Raw genomic sequence first — 21,533 nt, 5'->3', positions numbered from 1 at the left:
CTTCTTTTATTTTGGACACCTTTATTTTCATGAATATTTTCTTGACATTTAAAACTTTTCCCCAAAATACAGTAGCAAATCATAGTTGAAAATACCATCTTTTCCCGTGCCATTTCTTGACTCAGTAAGGCTAGTGTCAACAGAGGATCTCTTCACTTTTGTGACATTCTGATGTGAATATGTCCTCCAAAGACCCTTTCTTATTGCTTTGGCAGCTTCTCAAGCCGTGGTTTTCCTCACATAGTTTTCCTAAGAATAATCTTACTGTGTTCAATGATGATTAACTTAGTTCCCCACTAGGTCTGAACTGACTCAACCAAAATTTTAAGGCACAGCTTCCTTCACTCTGTAACTGGAGCGATATGTTTTTACCAGAATCTCAGTATTGAATGCCACAAAAGGTATCTATTCTTTCTTTCCCAAAATTTTCCTTTTGAAACTTTAGTGGCACCTTACTTCCTGTGGCCAATATTGTAATTTGGAGATCACATGTCTTAGAAATAAGTACTCATTTTTCTATGTAGGTGTCCAACCTTTTCAGTAGCTTTGCAACATTGGAGTAAACAATGAAGCAGAAATCACATGGCAACAATGTCTTTAATTCAACAGAGTATAGTAATGTGCCATCACTAATGGCTACAGAATTTATACATAGAGATATCAAAGTGACAGTTTCGCAGAAGGGATGCCAAGATGAATTACCTTATAACAGTGTACAATAAAGACCCATTGGTGTCTGCTGGATACCATGTTCACTGATGGGACTCTGAGAGCATTAATTAAATATACAGAGGAGAATACTTAAAGCCCACCCCCAACGTGTGGCTTGGCCCAACCACAGTGTATAGCAAAACATCATCTAAGGAACTAAAAACTTTTCTGACATTTGGTAAGCTCATGGGACTGCTAAATTGATTTGTTATTGAGACACAGTTTATTTGAAATGCATACAACTATCAATATATAAATTATGCATATAGAAGAATCCAGACAGAAACCCTAAGTATGTGCCATAGGTGAGAGTTCTGTTTATTAAATGAATAAATATCAAAATAACTGCGCATTTCATGCTCAAATATAGCGGTGACTTAGATGGTAACAACTTGGTTGCTTTGTTACTGTTTGGTTAAAACAAACAAAAAACAAACAAACAAACTCAGGGTCAAACACAGAATCAATGATTTCTCAATAATAGTACCAAAATAATAACCAAAATGATTTCTTCAAATGCTTCTAAGAGGCTTAGCAAGTAAGTGGGTCTTTCAGGCATTGGAAAGCTGGCAGTAGCCTAGGAGCATTCTCTGAACACTGACTGGTTTTGATTCAATAAAGGAATGTCAGTTTGGGAAGAACTTTAGTTTCAAGGAAAGATAAAGATCCACGATGATCAGAAATGAGGATTCTAATTTAGCTAAAGAATTGATCTGCTATTTATTTTACCAAGTGTTTATGGACATTTTTTATTTTTATTTATTTGTTTTTTATTTATTACAATTTATTCACTTTGTATTCCCGCTGCAGCCCCCTCCCTCATCTCCTCTCAATCCCACCCACCCTCCCTCTTCTCCCCTTTCCCTAGTACCTTGATAGGAGAGGACCTCCTCCTCTTCTATCTGACCCTAGCTTATCAGGTCTCATCAGGACTGGCTGCATCATCTTCCTCTGTGGCCTGGCAAGGCTGCACCCTCCCCCCCCCCCGGTGGGATGGGTGATCAAGGAGTCCACCACTGAGTTCATGTCAGAGACAACCTCTATTGTCTTACTAGGGACCACTTGGAAACTGAGCAGCCAATAGGCTTCCTTTGAACATGGGGTCTAGGTCTTCTCCATCCTTGGTTGGAGTATAGTCCCTGCAGGCCTCCCTGGGCCCAGGTATTTTGGCTCTGTTGTTCTCCTTGTGGAGTTCCTGTCTCCTCTGTGTCTTTCTATCTCCCTCTTCTTCCATAAGGATTCCTGCACTCTGCCCAAATATTTTTGAAAAAAAAAATAATTTCTGCCTGGTGATTTTATCTTCAAAATACTGATGTTACAGAAAATTTTCTTTTCATTGTAATGTTTTTAAGCTCAGCTACTACATGAGAATTAGTGCTATTTATTAATTTCCTTTTTATAAAAGTAGCAAAGCAAATCTTACCCTGAGTCCTTGATGAGAAATTCACTTTATATATAGAATCTCTGACTTGTGTTTAACAAGCCTGATCTCTGAAGTTCCTACTAAACTAAAAGAATCTTATTACCCAAGTAGTGGTTTTATCCATATCTGACATTAAAATTACATAAGATAATATAAAAATTAGATAAACTCCAGGAACACTTCAAAGTAAACAAACACAACTCTCAGCACATTGTCTCAAGCATTTGATGCTTTTTATATATATACAAATAATTGATCCCAATGAGCTGTCTCTAGGTTTAGTCTCACCAGTTAGTACTTTATAAACCAACATTGTAAAGCAATGAAAAAGAACAGTAACTCTAGTTACATCCATCCCTTCCTTTTTTGCTTATTTTTATTTCTGTCACATTGAGCTCTGTGAATAGCTCAAGATGCTCCATATTTTAATGTGATGAAATGGTGAGAACTAAGCAAGACTGGCTCCGTCTGATCTCGCTCTGCTCCACAGTCAATCCAGCATAATAATCATGATCTTCCATGAACAAAGAATATGGCTTCCTCTGAGTCAGTTCCCACATTGATGAGATGAAACGTGACATTTTGATAAAGAATTATCCAGGGGTAAATATAGAAAGAGCTGCTCCTTGGACTGGTCCTTTGAGGTAGATTTCTGTTCTAAGAATTATTCTGTCCACCACCCTGTCCTGTGGCATTATGGAGTTGTTGATGCTTCTTTGCTCTTAAACTGTACTTGAAGCTTCTTCCTGTTCTCAACCTTAAATACTGGAAGGCTATATTAGTACAATTTAAATTCAGACAGGGTTAACAATTCTGGATGATCTATCTGGAATCTTAAAAAAATCATTAATGTAAGCAAAGAAATATCAGATATAGATGATTTCCCCACTATTTCATTGGCTCTATAAGGCAATTTTCTTTCTCCAATGGTCTTTTCAAGAATTAAGGTTATTTTTTATTAAATCACTGAAGACAACCTGGATGAGAATTAAAAATATGGTTTCTTAATCAAATTTGTTGCTTACAGCACATAAACTTTTTATATGGGCTACCTAATCTGATCCTTTATCTAACTGGTGAGTGATGTGATGATACCTTCTGCCTAAAAAGATGTATAAATTGAACTATGATCATTAATCCAAAGTGCTGACAACTGAGTCTGTGGATGACATGTATATATTCATATATAAGCAGTACATTAAATACATATAGTATTAAAATAGATACCACTAGTTTTTGTAAATTCCATATCATCACTGATTGATTAACTTTTACCAAAATCTCATATAGACAGGAGATACAATTACAATTCACAATCTGAATTCTAGTTAATGTTTTTGGATACCAGTGAATGAGATAAAAATTAATCAATAAAGACATATATGAAATTCATTTTTAAATGATATTTCTATTGAATCAAATAATAGTTTTTAAAAACTCAATTTTTCATCTTTTCAAAATGTAATGGCTATCTAAAGAACATACTTTTGACTTTGAATACGTCAGAACACTTTCTAAAGTCTAGATAGTCGATAAAACAGTAAATGGGCTCTGACTTACAGAATTTCCTGGATTTCTTTGCATGAATATTGTAACTATAGTTAGCTTCGTGGTCCCAGGGAGACATTACTGGTTAATAGGTTGGGAGGTGTGTATCATCAGATGATAGGTTAATCCTAACACAGGGATATGGTAGGATAAATGACTAAGATGACAGATAATCACGAAATATAATGGGATAATCAGAAGGGGTCCATTTTGAGGCTTATATTGTTTTATTTCACTATCATTAAACTGTAACTTAATATATACAAACATATGGCATATATAAATCATTAGGATTTTAAAATATAGAGCTGGCAAGATGGGTGAGTGGGTAAAGAGCTTCCTGTTAAATTGGCTGACCTGAGTTCAATCTCCAGAACCCATAAAGTAGAAAAAAAGAAAAGAAAAACCAATTCCTCAGACTTCCATTCATCTGTCTAGCCTACACAGGCATACATACATACATACACACACACACACACACACACACACACACACACCACAAGTGTAAAATACATATACACAATTTAGAGGTTATGGGGTTAAATAGTTATTTAATCATAAATAACTATTTCATGAGAGTCCTGAAATTTTCATAAACAAGAGTGAGCTTGACTTACTTGCATACTCCATTATTTAACAGGATTCAGCATAAGATGAATGCAGTGATGTTTAGTGACTGACCACAAGAGCCACAACATCAGCCCTCTCTGAGTATCACCTTTTCTTCTCCTATCTCAGATTCTGCTTCTTGTTTGAAGAAATTAGCTGCTTGGTTTTCTTTCTTACTGTCTGTTACCTGCCTTAGAGAAAAAGAACAGTGGGTTTATTCAATCTTATTCTATATTTTTATTCTATTTTTTGATAGTCATATTCTATTTTAATGAGTTTTTTTCTTAATTTCTTTTCAGATACTTCATTGTTAATTTTCAGAAACAGAACTGGTTTGTATTTTGACTTTGCATCATGCAATACAATCAAAGCACTTCATTATATATAAGATGACAAGAAAGTTTACTTCCTCCTTCCTTAGCTGAATGCCTTTTATTCTATTTCTTGCCTAGTTACCCTGGCCAGGAATTTCTAGTTCTATCTTCAACAAAAAATGGTGGGTATAGTCATCTTTGAAAAAAAAAATATTGTCTATTGATTGCAAAAGCAATGAACTTTTTTCAAGTAATTTGCTTTTCCAAGTTTGTTAAGTGTTCTTATTATAAAGGGATATTAAATTTTTGCCACCTTTTCTCTATCTACCAAGTGACTTTGTGATGTTTACCCCTCATTTGGGTTATGTGTGATGTATTACCCCACTTGATTTTCATACTAAGCTGTGCTTGCTTCCCAGAACTAATTCACAGTTGGTCATCAGGCTTTATCTGTTCAGTAGCTTGTAATTCTGTTTGAGTTATTTGTTTGTTTGTTTTAGGCCTCACTCTGTACTCCCAAAGGCCTCAAACTTATGAGTCCTACCACCATAGTTCTCCAAGTTCTGGGATTACAGGCATGAGTCACCAGGCCCAACATCCTAGTTTCACCCTAACAAAAAACAATGTAAGTGAGGAATGGGCTGGGACTAGCTCTCAATTCTAAGTTAAAGTCTTGCAAGTATTTAACCTAGTTACATCAATAACTATTCACATCACAGTTAAGGGCAAAGAGACATGGATGCACGCATGTTGGTACATACCTAGCTCTCTCTTTGCTTGTATAAAACAGAGCCTCAAACCAGGCAATGGTGTGCATGCTTTCAGACTAGCTCTTCCCATCTCAATTAAGACAATCAAAAATCTCCCCCGTGCACACACCCACACAGCAACCTGATCTAGACAATCCCTCTTTGAGACTTTCTTCCCAGGTAATTCTATGCTGTGTCAAGTTAAAAACTACCAGGAACCATCACACTCAGCTTGCATGGTTCTTTTTTATATCATTTTATTAGAATATTGGATTGCAGTTTTCTTTTCTTGTGGTATTTGGCTGTGGCTTTATTGACATGGTAATGCTGGCTTCACAAAAAAAAAAATTTTTTCAAAGTATTTCATCCTCTTCAGTTTTTTAGAAAAGCTTGAGAGGGGTTGATTTATTTCTTTCCATTGGCTCTAGCTTTGCTTAGGTTGTATATTTTTCACAATTCTGTTATAGTAGGTTGCTTCTTTCTGGGATTTTATTTATCTTTTCTGTATCAGCTGATTTTTTTTGGAGTATAGCTATTTATTGTAGTTTCTTACTGTAAGTTTTTATTCTCCTTATTTTACTCTTAGTCTGCCTAACGGTTTCTCTATTTCATACACACACACACACACACACACATATATATACACACACACACATTCAAATATTAATCTCTTAAGGAACTCAGAGTATAATTCAGCATTAGAGCTCTTGCATATCATGTGCATTTCCCAGAACAACAACAACAACAAAATTAAAATTAGTTTTTGTTGGTTTTTTCCTAGCTTTCTATTCTCTGTTTAATCTATCTCAACTTAATCTTTTTTCCTCTTCATACTTTCAGGTTTAGCTCATTCTTCTTTTTCCACTTTTTGAAGCATACAGCTGTGTTATTTCAAAACATCTGTTTTGATATTGCTTAGCTGTATGCAGTAATTTGGGGTATGGTGTTTTGCATTTTCATCTGTTTCACGGTGTTTTACGGTTTCATTATTGATTTCTTTCCTGACTCATTAGTTGCTTAAGAGTGTGTTTAGTTACCACATTATGTGAAACTTCCAACCTTTCTTTTGTTCTCTATTTCTAGTTTTATTTCATTATGATTTGAAAAAAAAAAAAAGAGAGAGAGACACGTGGTTTTACTTCAGTCTGTTTGACTTTGGTAAGACTTGTTTTGTTATTTAAAATGTGATGTATGATAAAGAACATTCTGTGTTTGCTTGTGATAAATGTATATCCTGTTGTTAAGAGAAAGTGGTGAGCAGTTCTATCAGGCCCATTTGATCTATAACACTGCTCAAAGCATTTATTTTTCATTGATGTTTTTGTCCAAATACTTTGCCTATTATTGAGACTTAGATAGTGAAGTTTCCCATCATTACCCTGTTGGCATCAGTTTCTCAATCATATACTTTATGTGCTTATGTCAGGAAGGGGTAACACTTCCTGCTAAGGTGACCCTCATATTCCTCTTCTTTTTCAAGGCAAGCGCTGCTCCAACATTCTGTGATAATCACTTCTCGGCTCCTCCTGATGCTTTTTACTATTTTGGTAGATATCCCAAGGGCATCTAATTTAATCACATCTGTTCTCAAAGCATATTAAATGTAATAATAGCTCATGCATTTGTATCACAGGTAAAGAAAAAGAGTTTCCAGGTTTGTTTTCATTTTTTTCTTCTCGGTGTAGATTATCAACACTCTAAAAAGTGCCTCAAGCTTGCTTGCTATACTGATGGCATAGTCTAAGAAACTTTGGTTCTTTAGATATGCCTCATTCTTTCCCATAATTGCTCTAAGGTAGGAAAGGGGATGCTTTTTTTGAAGTTTAATAAGATACCCAGAGATCATGATGGTTCACATGGGAAATAATTTAGGCTCACTGACTCAAACTCTTCCAAAGGTCCCTGATACCTGTCATCATGCCATATCTTTCATAGATACAGTCTGTTTATATGCAATGAACAGGCTTCCCATGGTCTTAATGGAACCTGAAGCAGAAGTCTCTCATGAGGTCAGATGCATGTTGCCCAAGGGACTGGTTTACACTACAAAAGTTATCCTGTGCTTGGGGAGATGAATGAAGGCGTGGCTTGGAGATCTGATCTCTTTTAAAATAAATATTTAAAAAGTTTTTTTTGTGAGGATAATGGAATTATGATCTGAAGTAGCAACACTCTTTCCCTGATAGAGAGTAGCATTGAGATCAGATCAGAGTCTTTGTTTCAGTGGTAGGACCTCTCGGGTTGGTCCTATGCTCAGATCTTCACAAGTGAAATCTTCCATTTGCCATTGTGAGTGTTTTATTTATGGGTCTTTAGACTCAGACTTCAAAGCTGGAATTTCAACTTCTGATCCATAGCTAAGTGACTGACCTGCTCTCATCTCTCAGTTCCCTAAACTGAAAGATACTGCAAAAACACTTATATCCTAAAGCGATAAGGAGAAGAAAGCTAAAATCGTGAAGTGTTTCTCAAACACTAGGTGCTTGCTGTTACAAACATAAGCATCTACACACAGGCAGCTAATATTTCTGTGAGCTGTTAGCTACCCATTCATCACTACTAGAAGGGTAGAGTTACAGAAACTTATCAGTGTTATTTTGTTAGACAATGAAGATCTTGGAATTTATACCTGCCCCTTAATGATCTTCTAGGGACAGAGTCTGTGTGAAGACTTGATGGGAAGAGCTTCTCTGAAACCGCACAATTAGGCAGTAGATAACATGGAATTCTACCCAGTGTCTGAAAGATTCACTTTCTACTGCTTATGCCCTACTTGTTGCCTGCTAGTAGCTTTGCCCAGACTCCATGTTGATTGATGGTAGTCATGCAAATAATGAGATCATACAAAGACACTATACCCAAAGGTATGATGCCTCTACTTAAGATCCTCTTTTGAGTTTCAAGCTTTTTAGTGCTCATAAGGATGAGAAGCATGAAAACCTCCTTTTAGAGTTTTGGTTTTTTGTTTGTTTGTTTGTTTGTTTTTTAATATCAGAAAGGTTCCAGGGATTGGGAATGATAACTAGACAGAAGAATTCCCAGATTCATCAACTTTGTCTTTGGCTTATTGAACGGATACTGTGTTTCTCTTTAGCAAGGGATAACTCTAGCTAAGGATATCTAAGAACTAACTAATACAGTTAGAACTCCTAAATCAAACTGTACCCTATGATAAAGATACTTTCACTATTAATAATATCTATTTCACAAACACAGAGATGTGCTCAACCACATTCACCATTGAGAGAACACACTTTAGAGGTCATAGTCTATTGACATACCCTTGTAGGGTATGTCCATTGAAGTCACTAAAATGAAATTTGAAAAAGAAAAAAAAAACACAGTTTTTCACACATATTCCTCTGCCATTCAGAGCTAGGATGAATACTTCTTCTCCGGTTGCCCAATAGGAGAAGCAAATGGCTGTCTTGAATACACAAATACACACCACAGACACTAAATTAGCTGTCTCGTGGCACGGCTAATTTTGCCTGGAAGCCCTGGAACCTTAGATGGTTTTTCTGTTGCCTTGCAGCGTTTGAACTGTAGCTCTGGCTCTAAGTCTGATCAATTATGTGATAATATAAAAGGTTCTTTTCCTTGGTTTTCCCATTCAATTGAGAAGAGGAAGATTGGAGTGGATAATCTCAGGTCTTTCTCATCTTAACATAGTTGGATCTTTCATGCATTGCACACTTTCCAGATCCTACTTCAAAAATCTTTCCAATGAAGAAAGATTTTTTTCCACTCTAGCTAAATAAGCCTACATTTTAATTTTTAGTGCAGCTATATAATTTTTGCATTTGGTATTTATTATTTAAATTGTTTTGTTGTTGTTGTTGTTGTTACAGAGTTGTATTCCTGAGGCAAATAGACTTTGGTTTTAAACAATTATTCTTATATTTTAACTATTTGTAAGTACTTTGTGAGGTTAAAGATTCTGATGCTATGAAGAAATGACTGTCTGTATCATTGTTTAACTAGTAACACTTATTTACTCCCTTGTCTTTGAAGTTAAATATTGCCTGAGCCTTTTGGAACATACCTGTAGCCTTTTCTGTCACAGTAGACTCCACAGTCCATAATTTCAACACTTAAATTTCTCCTGAAGGACATTTGGGTATGCTTAAACACTGTTGCCTTCACCCAACTTCATTTATGTAGCTTCCTTTCTTCCTGTTTCAGCCTGCCTGGGATGTTGCAACAATATAACACAAATAAAATAAATTCATTTCTCAGTTTTAGAATTTGAGAAGTCCAGGTTAGATACCTTCAGATTCAGCATATGAAGAAGGCTTACTTTTGGTTTATAGACAACTAGCTTTTGGCTGAGTCCATGTACAGTAAAGGGTCAATGCAGTCTCTTTGGGTGTATTTAACAAGGGTATCAATCCCCTTCACAAAGGTAGGCCTCTCTGCAAAAGCTTGGCTCTCCTAATACAATCTTTTAGATGGTTGGGATTTTAGAACTATAGGGCCTCAATTCTATGAAAAGCCAAGAAGTCTCAGATGTCACCTGTGTGGTAGCGAGCCTAGTCAGCCTATAGCATAGTTTAATCATATGAAAAGCCTGAGAAGCAGAGAAGCCAGATTGTGTGAACCCCAGCCTGAGATCCAGATTGTTAGCATTGGCTAATAGGGTAAATTCAGTTCAAGCCCAAAGACTAGAGAGAGGGGAATGTGACATCTGGGGGCTGTGGAAGGCTATTCTGGGAAAAAAGAAAAGAAAAGAAAACAGTCGTGCTTTCTTGACTCCTCCTCCTATCCAGCCTCTCGGACCACTGGCATTACTGAGGGTAACATTTCTTTGCTTAGTCTACTGATTTAGGTTCTAACCTCCCCCAGAAATTTCCCTAAGCTGTATCAATACATAGAGAGAGAGACAGAGAAAGAGAGAGAGAGAGAGAGAGTGCCATCTGGACATATCTAGACAAGGTTTCACCTATAATTAATTACATACTTTTTACAAGCAAGAATATAAATATATGTTCATTTTTAGCATACTTTATCTAGTATGAAATTTAAGCCTGGAATACTAGGAATATGAATTATGATAAAATTTAATTTAATTCATGATATGACCCATTCCACATCTTAAAAGCAAATATTCTGGTACATCTAGCCTTCCAGAGAAAATAATGTTCTAGTTTCTGGTTCACAAAATAGCCTAAAATACTTTGAACTGGAATTTATACAGATTTAATACTGACAGAAATGCCCTCTGGTAAGTTGTGATTATGGCATTGAATCACTGTAATGAAAGGACATGAACTCTTAAAAAAAATACCTGAAAAGTAGAATATTCACAAAATTAAAGGTTTTATATAGAAGTCTATATATGTAAGATTTATATCTTATTATTTAACTCTGTGAGTAGTTGTACATGGTAGTGTATTTTCGGTTATTTCTGGGCACACGTTCATTGTTGGTATAAAAATAAAAACACCAATGATTTTGTACATTTGTCTTATACCCTACAATCTTATTCAGATCGATGCTTAGTCTTGAGTTTTTTATGATTCTTTAGGATTTTCTCTATGGATTAATTATGTCACCTACAAATAGCTACAGGTTCATGTCTTTCTTTCTGACCATATGATTTTTGTTTCCCTGTCTTCACTTTAAGCTGCGCTAGAACTGTGCTGCACAGAACAGTAAGCACTTGTGTCCCTACCTTGCTCCAGCTCTTGGGAGGAAAACTGTTTTTCCCCATTGAATGCAGTTAGCTACACAGTGATGACCGATACTCTACCAAAATGAGGAAAGGTTGTTTCATCTCTCCTTTCATATTGTTTAGTCATAAATGTATGTATTTTGAAAAATGATTTTTTTATCAGTTAATATGATTATTATCTTAGTTAGGATTTCTATTGTTGGCGATGAAACACAATGACCAAAGGGCAAGTTGGGGTGGAAAGGGTTTATGTGGCTTATACTTTCACACTGTGGCACATCAAACAAGGAAGTTAGGACAGTAACTCAAGTACAGCTGGAACCTAGAGGCAGGAGCTGATGCAGAGGGCTTAGAAGCTGCAGCTTGCTCAGCCTGCTTTCTTTTTTTTAATATTTTTTTTTATTTTTAAATAATTTTATACATTCACTTGTATCCCAGCTGTAGCCCTCTCCCACTCTCCCTCCTCTCCCCCTCCCTCCCTCATCTCCTCCCGGCCCCCTTCCGAGTCCACTGAGAGGGGAAGTCCTCCTCTCCCTCCATCTGACCCTAGCTTATCAGGTGTCTTCAGGACAGCTGCAATGTCCTTATCTGTGGCCTAGCAAGGCTGCTCCTCTTTGGGCAGGAGGGGAGGTCAAAAAGCCAGTCAGTCACTGAGTTCATGTCAGAAACAATTCCTGTCCCCCTTACTAGGAAACAAGTAACAGGACAGGAACCTACCACAGAAGGCACCTGAAAGACTCTACCTAGCAGTGTATCAAAGCAGATGCTGAGACCCATAACCAAGCCTTCAGCAGAGTGCAGGGAATTATATGAAAGAAAGAGGAGGAGCCCCACAAGGTCCAAATATATTTGGGCACAGAGGTCTTCTCTGAGACTGTTTTTCCAACCAATGACCATGCATGGATATAACCTAGAACCCCTGCTCAGACTTAGCCCATGGTAGCTCAGTATCAGCCTGCTTCTTATAGAACCCAGGACCATGCCCAATGGTGGCACCACCCACATGGGTTGGGCTTTCTCCCATCAATCACTAATAAAGAAAAATGTCCTGCAGGCTTGGCTACAGCCCTATCTCATTAAGGCATTTTCTCAACTGAGGTTCCCCCATCTCAGATGACTTTAGCTTGTGTCATGTCCACATAAAATTACCCAGCATGATCATGGAATATTTCTTTCCATCACAATGTGTGATTATTTTATCAGTGGCTAGATACCACTTGTTAATATCAAGATGCTTGTATCTGTATTCATGAGTGATCTTAATCTGTGAAATTTTCTGATACTATCAATACGGTTTTTGGTATTAGAGCAAAATAAATCTTTGAAATAAACTGTTCCTTTCTCTTCTAGTTTCTTTTTGGAAATTGATTTTTATTAGTTCAACTCTAAGTTGGTAGATTTTTCTGATGAGACTAAATCTGCTATAGGCCATTACTCCTTTGACATTTTATCTTATTTTAGTTATTTATTTTATTTTAGTTTCTTAATATCTCTACCTTTCTTCTCCACCCTAATTACTTCCAATACCCAAATACCAGGTAGGAGAGAAAGAAGGTTAGTGGGGCCAGGGGACAGAGTTCTCTTAGGCTATTTCCTGATGTTCAGGATCATCAGGTTCCTTTGGGATAGTCTAATCTTTGTTTGAGGATATCTCCAACTATCCGAATGAGTCCCATATCTCACACCTGGGGTTAAAACAAGAACATGTTTATGTCCACAATAACAGCTTCAAATGCCTTGGCAGTTTCAGCAGACTTCAATCTCTGTTTAATTTTAGATACAGTGCGGTAGTTTTTGTGCTTCCAGGAAGTCAGTGTGCTTCATTTAAGTTGCTGAGTTCAAGTGTGTGATTTGTGTAGCACACCTCACCATCCTTCCAGCTTCTGTGGTTATTGCCTATTCCTCTCTTATGCATGTCATCTGCCTCTTCTCCTTTCTCTTTTTAGTGCTCCTCGAGGTTTGTCAATATTATTGATCTGTTAAAAACCAACTCGTGTGCATTGATTTTCTCTGTTGCTTTCATTTACATGACTTCTGTTATCTTATTTTCTCCTTTATTGCTGCTTTGGCTTATTTGGCTTTTGCTTTTCTAAAAATAAATCTTGGTGGAAGCTTAGGCTGTGATCACTGCTGTATTCTAATACGTGGATTTACTGCTTCAAATTCCTCTCTCAGTGCTGCTCTAGCACAGACTTTGATACGCTGCATTTGTTTTAATTTGGCTCAATGTGTTTTTATTTCCCTCAGCATTTCTTCTATTGAGTCATGGGCCATTTCTCTAGCATTTGCTTAGTTTCTAAGAATTTGGAAATGTTCTTGTTATATTCTTGTTGCCCTGACTCCACAGAGAGAACAACACTCTGAGTAATTTTGTTCCTTTTCAACGTATTTCTGTTTCTTTTAAGTAACCTGACAAATTCAAGATAACCCCAGAGAATACTAACATGCAACCATATGACACTAAGAAATGAAATGAAGCCACTTCCTCTTGGATTGATTTGATCAAGAGTGAGCCCAAGCATCTCTCATATACCTGTGCCTTCCATCAGTCTGTAGTTCATGGTCACTAATCTACCTTTGAGCTCTCCGTTGGGACTATGCTCTTTCCTTGTTCTGCATGTCCCTGAATGTCTGTGTCTGAATCTGTGCGTATTCCTGGAGTGTCTGACCATGGAAAGGACTTTGCTCCGTATTTGTTAAGCAGCACAGAAAACATAGCACGGGGAAGGCATGCAGGGTTCTTTACAGAAATTCTTAGCAAAGTTTTACAGGGGAAGAATATTTACTGATCCCATCTGACTCAGAATAGCAAGCAACACTGCAAACCAACGTTATTAAGCTATGTCCGTTACTTACAAAACTTGCTTTATGGCTGCTTTCAACCTGTTGGCTGTTTTGAGCTAATGATTACCACAGCACACACATACACACATACATCAGGGTCAGGGTCAAGGAAAAGTATATAATTTAAGATAAAAGCTATGCATTCTTTTAGGTTGTAAAAGCTGATTGTATGAAAAAAATTAAGGCAAGTAAGGTTGGTTATATTCTCTTAAAGGTAGGTTAAATTTAAACAGACTCAGTACACAATAGAAGAACAGGATAAATACGTAAACTTTAAAGATCTCAAGGGCTATTATTAATTTCAGTGAAAGGTCTGCCAAAATTCATCTTTGGTGGGGTGTTCAAGAAAGATTTTCATAAAACATGTGTCACTACCTTGCCCTATGACCTAGATATGGATTATCTTAGCACACACTTCATTACCACTCGAAGAAAATATGGATGGAATTTTCTTAAAATCTTCTACAGATTGATTAGATCACATTGACCCAGGGAGTGTTTTCCTATTCTTGCTTATTTGCTGCTGAGTTCTCCGCTGGTGATCCAGCGTTAGAGTCTCCAGCTACATGGAGAATTCGGTCATTTTCCTTCCAGTGTTGTCAGTCTTGCTTCATGCTCTGTGGTTTGCTGTGTAAATTTTAGGATTCTTTAGTCATCCTGGTGGGACAATCCTTCTGTTACCATGTAATAATCTTTCTCATTTTTTTTACTTCAAGTTTTATTTTTTTTCTCTTAAAGATTTATTATTTATGTGTGTCTGTGTGTGTTCCTACGTGAGCTTATGTCTATCACATGAGTAACAAGAGCTTTTTGAAGGCCAGAAGAGGACATCAGATACCCCAGAACTAGGGTTACAGGTAGTTGTGAGCTTCCACAATATATATACTTTTAAAGGCCAAAAGTCACTAAAAGATCATTGAAATGAGATTTTTTTTTTTTAATATTACATTTGGCAATCACTTGGGTTGTCCATGAGTTAACGATACATTGCAGCTTCCAATTCAGAGAACCCATGACCAACTGCCCTGGATAAAACGATGATCTTTCCTGCTGTAGTACGCCTTGCTTAAGCTGAATAATAAGCACTAGAAAGCTTCACCTTGTTCGGATAATTGTGTAGAGAGTCTCTTTTTATATTATAATTTCACCCCAATTTCACCTAGCAGCTTACTGTGGAAAAAAAATAAAGGCATTCAGTGTATCCAAGGTCAGCGAGTTTGAATCAATTATCACAGAAGATTATTTGTGCTAATGTGTTTATGTGGCAGGCTCTCATCTTCTGAAGTATTTGTGAGGTTTAGAAATGCTTTTCATTTCCAAATTAAAAAAAAAAAAAAAACTCCAAGCCACCCACACTGCTAAGTATACTGCAGTAATGGGTTATTATTCCCAGGCAAATGCTAATTCGTTCACTTTAAACTGGAAAGAAAGCAGACTATGAAATGAATAGTTTCAGGTTATTTCAGTAGATTACTTTGATCATGCAATAAAGCTGATGTCTAGTTAATTCCATACATTTTACTTTTATCAAAGAAAATCCTGAAAAGATCTTCCCATGCACCTGTATTTAACACATTTTGCACAGCAAAATCAAAATGCAAAAATATATACTGGACAGTAATACTAGTTTGTTTGTTTGCTTGCTTGCTTGCTTGCTTGCTTGCTTGCCTGCTTGCTTTTGAAATGCCATTACCCCACATTTTGTTATTCTTCTTTCTATTCTGTAATTGTTTTGAGCCAGGGTCTTGCTTTGTGCCCAAGACTGGCCTCAGATAGATCTTTATGATCTTCCTTCCTCTAACTTTTTAGTGCCTAGATTACTAATGCCACCATGCCCAATTATCCCGCTTATTTTGAAATGGGATCTTCATCATATATGTACCTGATTTCTTGACTACCCATTAATACCTACGATGAATTACTCTAGCTTCATAAAATGTGTAGAAATTTACCACATTAGTAAATTAGTTTTGATAATTAGTTCCCTTGTTTTCTTGCTTACTAACAAGCTTATAAAATTGTCATATTACAAAGGAAAATTTCATTTGGATTTTCATTTTAAAAATATATTAAATCATAAATGAAAAATTTATCATATTTGTAATATGTTTTCCCAAGATAAAATGTTATCTCTTGTCTTCTGCTTGTTTTTTTTTGTTTGTTTGCTTGTTTGTTTGTTTGTTTTTTACTTTTTGTCTTTGCTGGTATTTGTAATCTGATAATCTGATTTGGCAGTCTTGTCTTGTCAGGTTTCATGATAGTGCTATTGTTTGGAAACAGACCTTTATTTTAAAAATTGTTTTAAAAGATATATGCATCTGAGCATTTCCCTGACATATGTTTGTGCTCTGTGTGAAGGCCTGGTGCCTGTGAGGGCCAGGAGAGGGCATCAGGTCAGCGTCCCTGGAACTGGAGTTATGAGTAGTTTTGAGACACTTTATGTATATGTTGGAAACCAAGCCTGGGTCCTCTGTAAGAACAGCAAGTGCTCTTAAACATGGAGTAGGAACTTCTAAAAATATGTTTTGATTGGCAACAACTACGGGTTTCTTAGTTTAACATGGAAGTCAAGTGCCTCACTAGATTCTGTCATTAGTTTTCTCTCAGATTTTCCTTTTTCCTAGAATTTTTCAGGTAAGAAATACCAGCAGCCATCAATAGTGATTCCTTGTTTCCTTGGGCTCAGTGTTTATGCTTCTTCTTTTTGTGGACTGTGGTCCAGCTAGGACCTATAGAGCAATGCTAGATATCATCAACACCATCTTTGAAGATGCATCCCTGCTTTGGGAAGGCTCTCAGGTCTCTCTTTCCCTTGCTTGAACCTGGGCTAAGTGCCTTTTCCCGTGACAAACCTGAGTACCACAAAGCTGCATCCTCACGTGCTCTGCACTTGTTTAGAGATTCAATATCTCTGAGTTTGTGCTTTTAAGACCCGAGAGCACCTTTACTCCACTGTTGTATACAAGTCAGCTTGCAATATCGACTCAGTTAGGCCATGTTCTCTGTTTTATTAATAGCAGCCGAAAAATCTGGTAGTCCGTCAGTTTCTCTCTTGTATCTCTTTCAATACCATAGTTCTCTTTGCTCAAGATTCCATTTGCTTTAGCCTACAACAGTGTTCTCTGACTTAATACATAAGGCTTGTTTAAAGGGGACAAATAATTCTATAAATGATGCCAGATTTTTATATTGTACAAAAAATATATATAGTAAACTAGAAGCTGACTTACATCTGTTAACCCAGCACAAGGCAGGCATAGGCAGGAAGGTTATGTTGCCAAGGTAAGCCTGGTTTTTAAACTATATCTGTAAAATAAACATAAAATATGGCACCTTAGTCATCTTTAAATAATCACTGCCTACTAATATGAATATACTTAATACGTGGTAACTTTATTTTTTTATTTTTGGTGGAACTGTTTTGATTTCCATGGCATCTGCATCATTTTACTTTCCCACAAACAATAGGTTCCCAGTTCCTATGCGTTTTCCTAAATAATGCTCCTTTCTGTATTCCCATAGTAGCACCCCAGAGAATGTGAGGTGGCATCTTATTTGAATTTTGATTTGCAGGATTTCCTTCCTGAGTGATGCTGAGCACCTTGCCATGCGTGTTCTGGCCACCTGCGCACCTTCTTTTGAAAAATCCTATCCAGATTCTTTGCACATTACTCAGGCTGACTTTTTTTCTTACCGTTGCTTTTGCTTCGGGGCTCTCAAATGGAGACTATCCATTTGAATGGGAATGTTTGACAAAGTATTTTAATAACCCAGTACTTTGAGTGCTTCTTCAGAAAAATCAGTCTTCATACTTAGCTAGAATGTGGCAATATGTAATTCTCAAATGCTAGTTTGAATGAGCTATCACCCTCTAACTCAACAGTGGTTGCTCACATGGAGGTAAGGCTAGAATGTGGAAGGTATAGAAATCTGCAATATGAGGGTCTGTCAAATCAGATGAAGAAAATAGCCAATCTTACTCACTTAAAACATTTTTGAAGATCTATTTTAATTTTGTGTGTATGGATGTTTTCTTTCATGTATGAATACATATCATGTTTATGCCTGGTGCCCATGAAGGCCAGAAGAAAGTGTTACAGCCCCTGGAACTGCAATTAAGGCATTTTGAGTCTCCATGTGAGAACTAGGCACCTAACCTAGGTCTTTTTTGAGAGCAGCAAGTGGTCTTAACATCTGAACCATCCCTTTATTCCCCTTAATTGTTTAAATTTTATGTACTAATTGTGGAGGTTGGTTTGCATGTGCTCATGGCATGGCTTGTAGGTAGAAGTCGGAGGATGCCTTACAGGAGGAGTATATTTTTTCCTCCCATTGTGTGGATTCCAGGGATCAAATACTGGACGTCAGGCTTGCAGGGCTACTGTCTTCACCTACTGAGCCATTGCTACCACACCTGCCTGCTATGAACTGCTCTCAGTAGTGTTGTTGCGATGAGGGCATGATTAAATGTCTCTTTAGGTAGGCATATCTGTATCAATTTCATCTGTTTGATAACTCAGTTTTTTTCATGACTTTCTTTGTTTCAAGCTAGTATACTACATAGCAATTTGTTTGTACAATGCAAAATGTCAAAGGAAAAAAAAACTTTAGAAGTGATTTATTGAAGTAATAAGGCAAGCCATTTTGCTTATAACAAACTTTACCACTGAATCATCTCCACAACCTGACAATCAGGTTTTCTGACTGATTGATGCTTTAGTCAGTTTTGTACTAAAAATTCAAATAACTCTTTGATTAAACACACATACACACACAAACACAAACACACATCTTCTTCAATACAGAAATATTTTAGGATGACCTTTTAACTCATGATTTTCCAAGTCTTCCCCCCCCCCCAAAAAAAAAAGAATTCATGGCTTGATACCAAGCATGATAGCACTAACACTGATGTCACTGCGGAGAACAGATGCAGCCTAGCTTTGGCATGGTACAACACGCTTTCTTCCTTATCATCTGGAAAATAATGTGCATATGGAAAGTTAGTTTGCCTCAATCTTGTGCTATTTTACGTTAGGGAATAGGAAGGCCTTTTAAAGATATAAATCTTTCCTAAACTTTTAAGATTAATCCGAAATACCACTCACTCCTACATAAACTATCTCTACCAAAAGCAGTTATTCCTTAAATCCCAGAGAGCTGGGTTTCCATGTCAGCTACAATAGTCAGAGTGAAACATCCGTTTCTTTAACTTAAACACTTGAAAAATTTTTGAATGAAGAAAGTATCCCTGTTCTCTTAATGTGAGCTTGGCTTTTGTATAGAGTAGGAACTTACCAATGTTTAATGACCAGGTAGATAAATAAAGGTCATTTTCTCCTTGCCAAAACATGTCACAAAAATAATACTTTGATAGAGTAATAGATCCAAACTGTCTCCTGCTTCCTTTTCTGCTTTGACTGATACCATACTTGGGGAGCTGATGAAATTCTTTGCCTCCATAGACAGCTAAACCAAACATTATAGTGCAAGTTTTCAAGATTCTTGGACCACTGGAGTGAAGATCCTTGAAGTTAGCATCCCAGGTCCCCGTATGCAGAGACAGAGTTCAAAATCTCTCTACAAGAAATAGATCAGAGATATATCACATATTCTAGGCTTGGTTTATTTTTTAATGGTTTTTAAATTCAAGGAGATAATGGAGTGCAAAAATAACACAAGGCCAGGGGTTCCAGGGGTGGGGGAGAGGTCGGAGCCTGCCACTTAATGAACTACTGGCAACTAATGGTAGGGGAGAGGCATTGTGTTTAGTTGTGTACCCACTGGATGCGTGGTTCCAAACTTAAGGTTGGAACCACAACTAACCCTCAACTTTGTGGGACACAAAACAGAATGTCATGAATACGGGAAAGTTATAAGGGAAAATGGCAAAAGTGAGAGCTAACAAAGAAAGAGGGAAGAGTAACTAGAAAGAATTATACATAAGTATGAAATTCTTATACAAAACAAAATTTATTAATTTCAAAAAAACACACCTCCCCTGAAGTTTAAGATTCATTCTCGTTGAAAATTCTCTAACAACAGGCTAGAGAGCTAGCTCAGCAGTTAAGAGCACTTGCTATTCTTACAGAGGACTAGGATAAAGTTCCTTGCACTCAAAAAGGGGCATCTTACAACTAGGTAAATTCTAGTTTTAGGGGATCTGACATCCTCTTCTGGCCTCTTCAGATACCAGAAATACATACATACATAAATGTGGGCAAACACTCATAAAATTAAAAAAATGAAATAAAAATGAACGTTTAAAAAACTCTGAAAATGTTAAGCTCTTTGAAATATTTTGTATAAGTTTTTCTCTAAATAGGAGAGAATCCACATTGCCAAGAGTAGGAATCTAGTCTTGGGTTGCCCCTAGTCATTCTTGTTGAGTCTAGATATAAATGCCCAGTCCTCATTTACCTTCACCACCCCCCACCCCCCAAAACAACTTTCTGGAAGTGAGAAGTGTCCTAGAATGTGGGACTTTCAATGCTAAACTGAGATGAGCTCAGGAAAAGTAAGAAGTTTGATCATCTTGAGCTGGTAAAAACATATGTAGGCAAACCTACCAATCCAGCAACTTCGGACTATTTCAGTTATAGCTGCATGTATAAAAGTATCTGTTAAGTCTCCCTCCCCTAATTTTTCTGGACTACAACATGTTTTAATTAGAGCGACACGTTACAAATTTTACCATGCAGCAGATTCAAAATGGGCCTTGTTAAGTGAGTTTCCCCTTGCATACTTGAAGGTTGTGCTTTAAAAATCCGCCACTTCATATGAGCTCTTAGATGATGTTGATATGATCTGTTGTGGAGAATTTTGAGTGTTTGCATATTACCATGTCCTTCTAACACTAATATGTAAGCAGGAAAGGGGTCAGCTAAAAGTATGAAAGCACAACACAGATTATAGACTTTTATGAGAATCAGTTTTATTGTCTTATATGGATATTTATTGTTTTTTGTTTGTTTGTTTGTTTGTTTGTTTGTCTTGTTTTTCAAGACAGAGTTTCTCTGCGTAGTCTTGGCTGTCCTGGACTCACTTCGTAGGCCAGGCTGGCCTTGGAATAACAGAGATCCACCTGCCTCTGCCTCCCATCTGTTTTTATTTCTTAAGCACCTCTCAATGCTGCTTCATAGAAAGAGGTCTAAACTTTGGGTCTAAACGATTTTTGCACAGCCGTAGAGTTCTCTATAATTAGGTTTACTTTAATGACTGACTTCTCAGTGGAAAAGCAAACCTGCTGGTGACATTTGGTTTCTCTTAGGAACTAACAGTTGAAATATCCTGTGTAGTTAATTTGCGTCATAGCTTTGCAATTACCTTTTTCTCTGGTAAGGGCACTGATGAGAAAAAACACTGTATGCTGATAACACAATCTGCATTTCCTATGATCTATGCATGCTTTTAAATGTAACTGAATATGTAGCAGAAATATAAAAGCAATTCCACAATGTAAATATGCATTTAATTTACACCCAAATCCTGCCCTTGGAAAGGAAACAGCTGTCTTATTGCTTCCTATCAGTACATTCATTTTGCTCTCCACTGTGAAAATATCTCTTGCCTTCTATTAAGTTACTCCCCTCTCTCGATATATTTGACCTGGGAGAAACTCAGTTACAGAAGCAGAATTTAAATCTCATTATGTGTAAGTA

At 36.9% G+C, this 21,533-nt stretch overlaps 1 protein-coding gene across 1 annotated transcript in view; it reads left to right on the top strand.

Moving 5' to 3' along the window:
- The window catches only part of Gpr149 (G protein-coupled receptor 149), a 44,754-nt gene that overhangs the window by 21,009 nt on the left and 2,212 nt on the right, over positions 1-21,533 (top strand). The window lies entirely within an intron of this gene.

The sequence above is a fragment of the Meriones unguiculatus genome, chromosome 2, assembly GCF_030254825.1.
Source record: "Meriones unguiculatus strain TT.TT164.6M chromosome 2, Bangor_MerUng_6.1, whole genome shotgun sequence".
NCBI classification, from domain to species: Eukaryota; Metazoa; Chordata; class Mammalia; order Rodentia; family Muridae; genus Meriones; species Meriones unguiculatus.
Note: the sequence above shows the minus strand (reverse complement) of the source record. Positions and strands in the feature narration are given on the sequence as shown.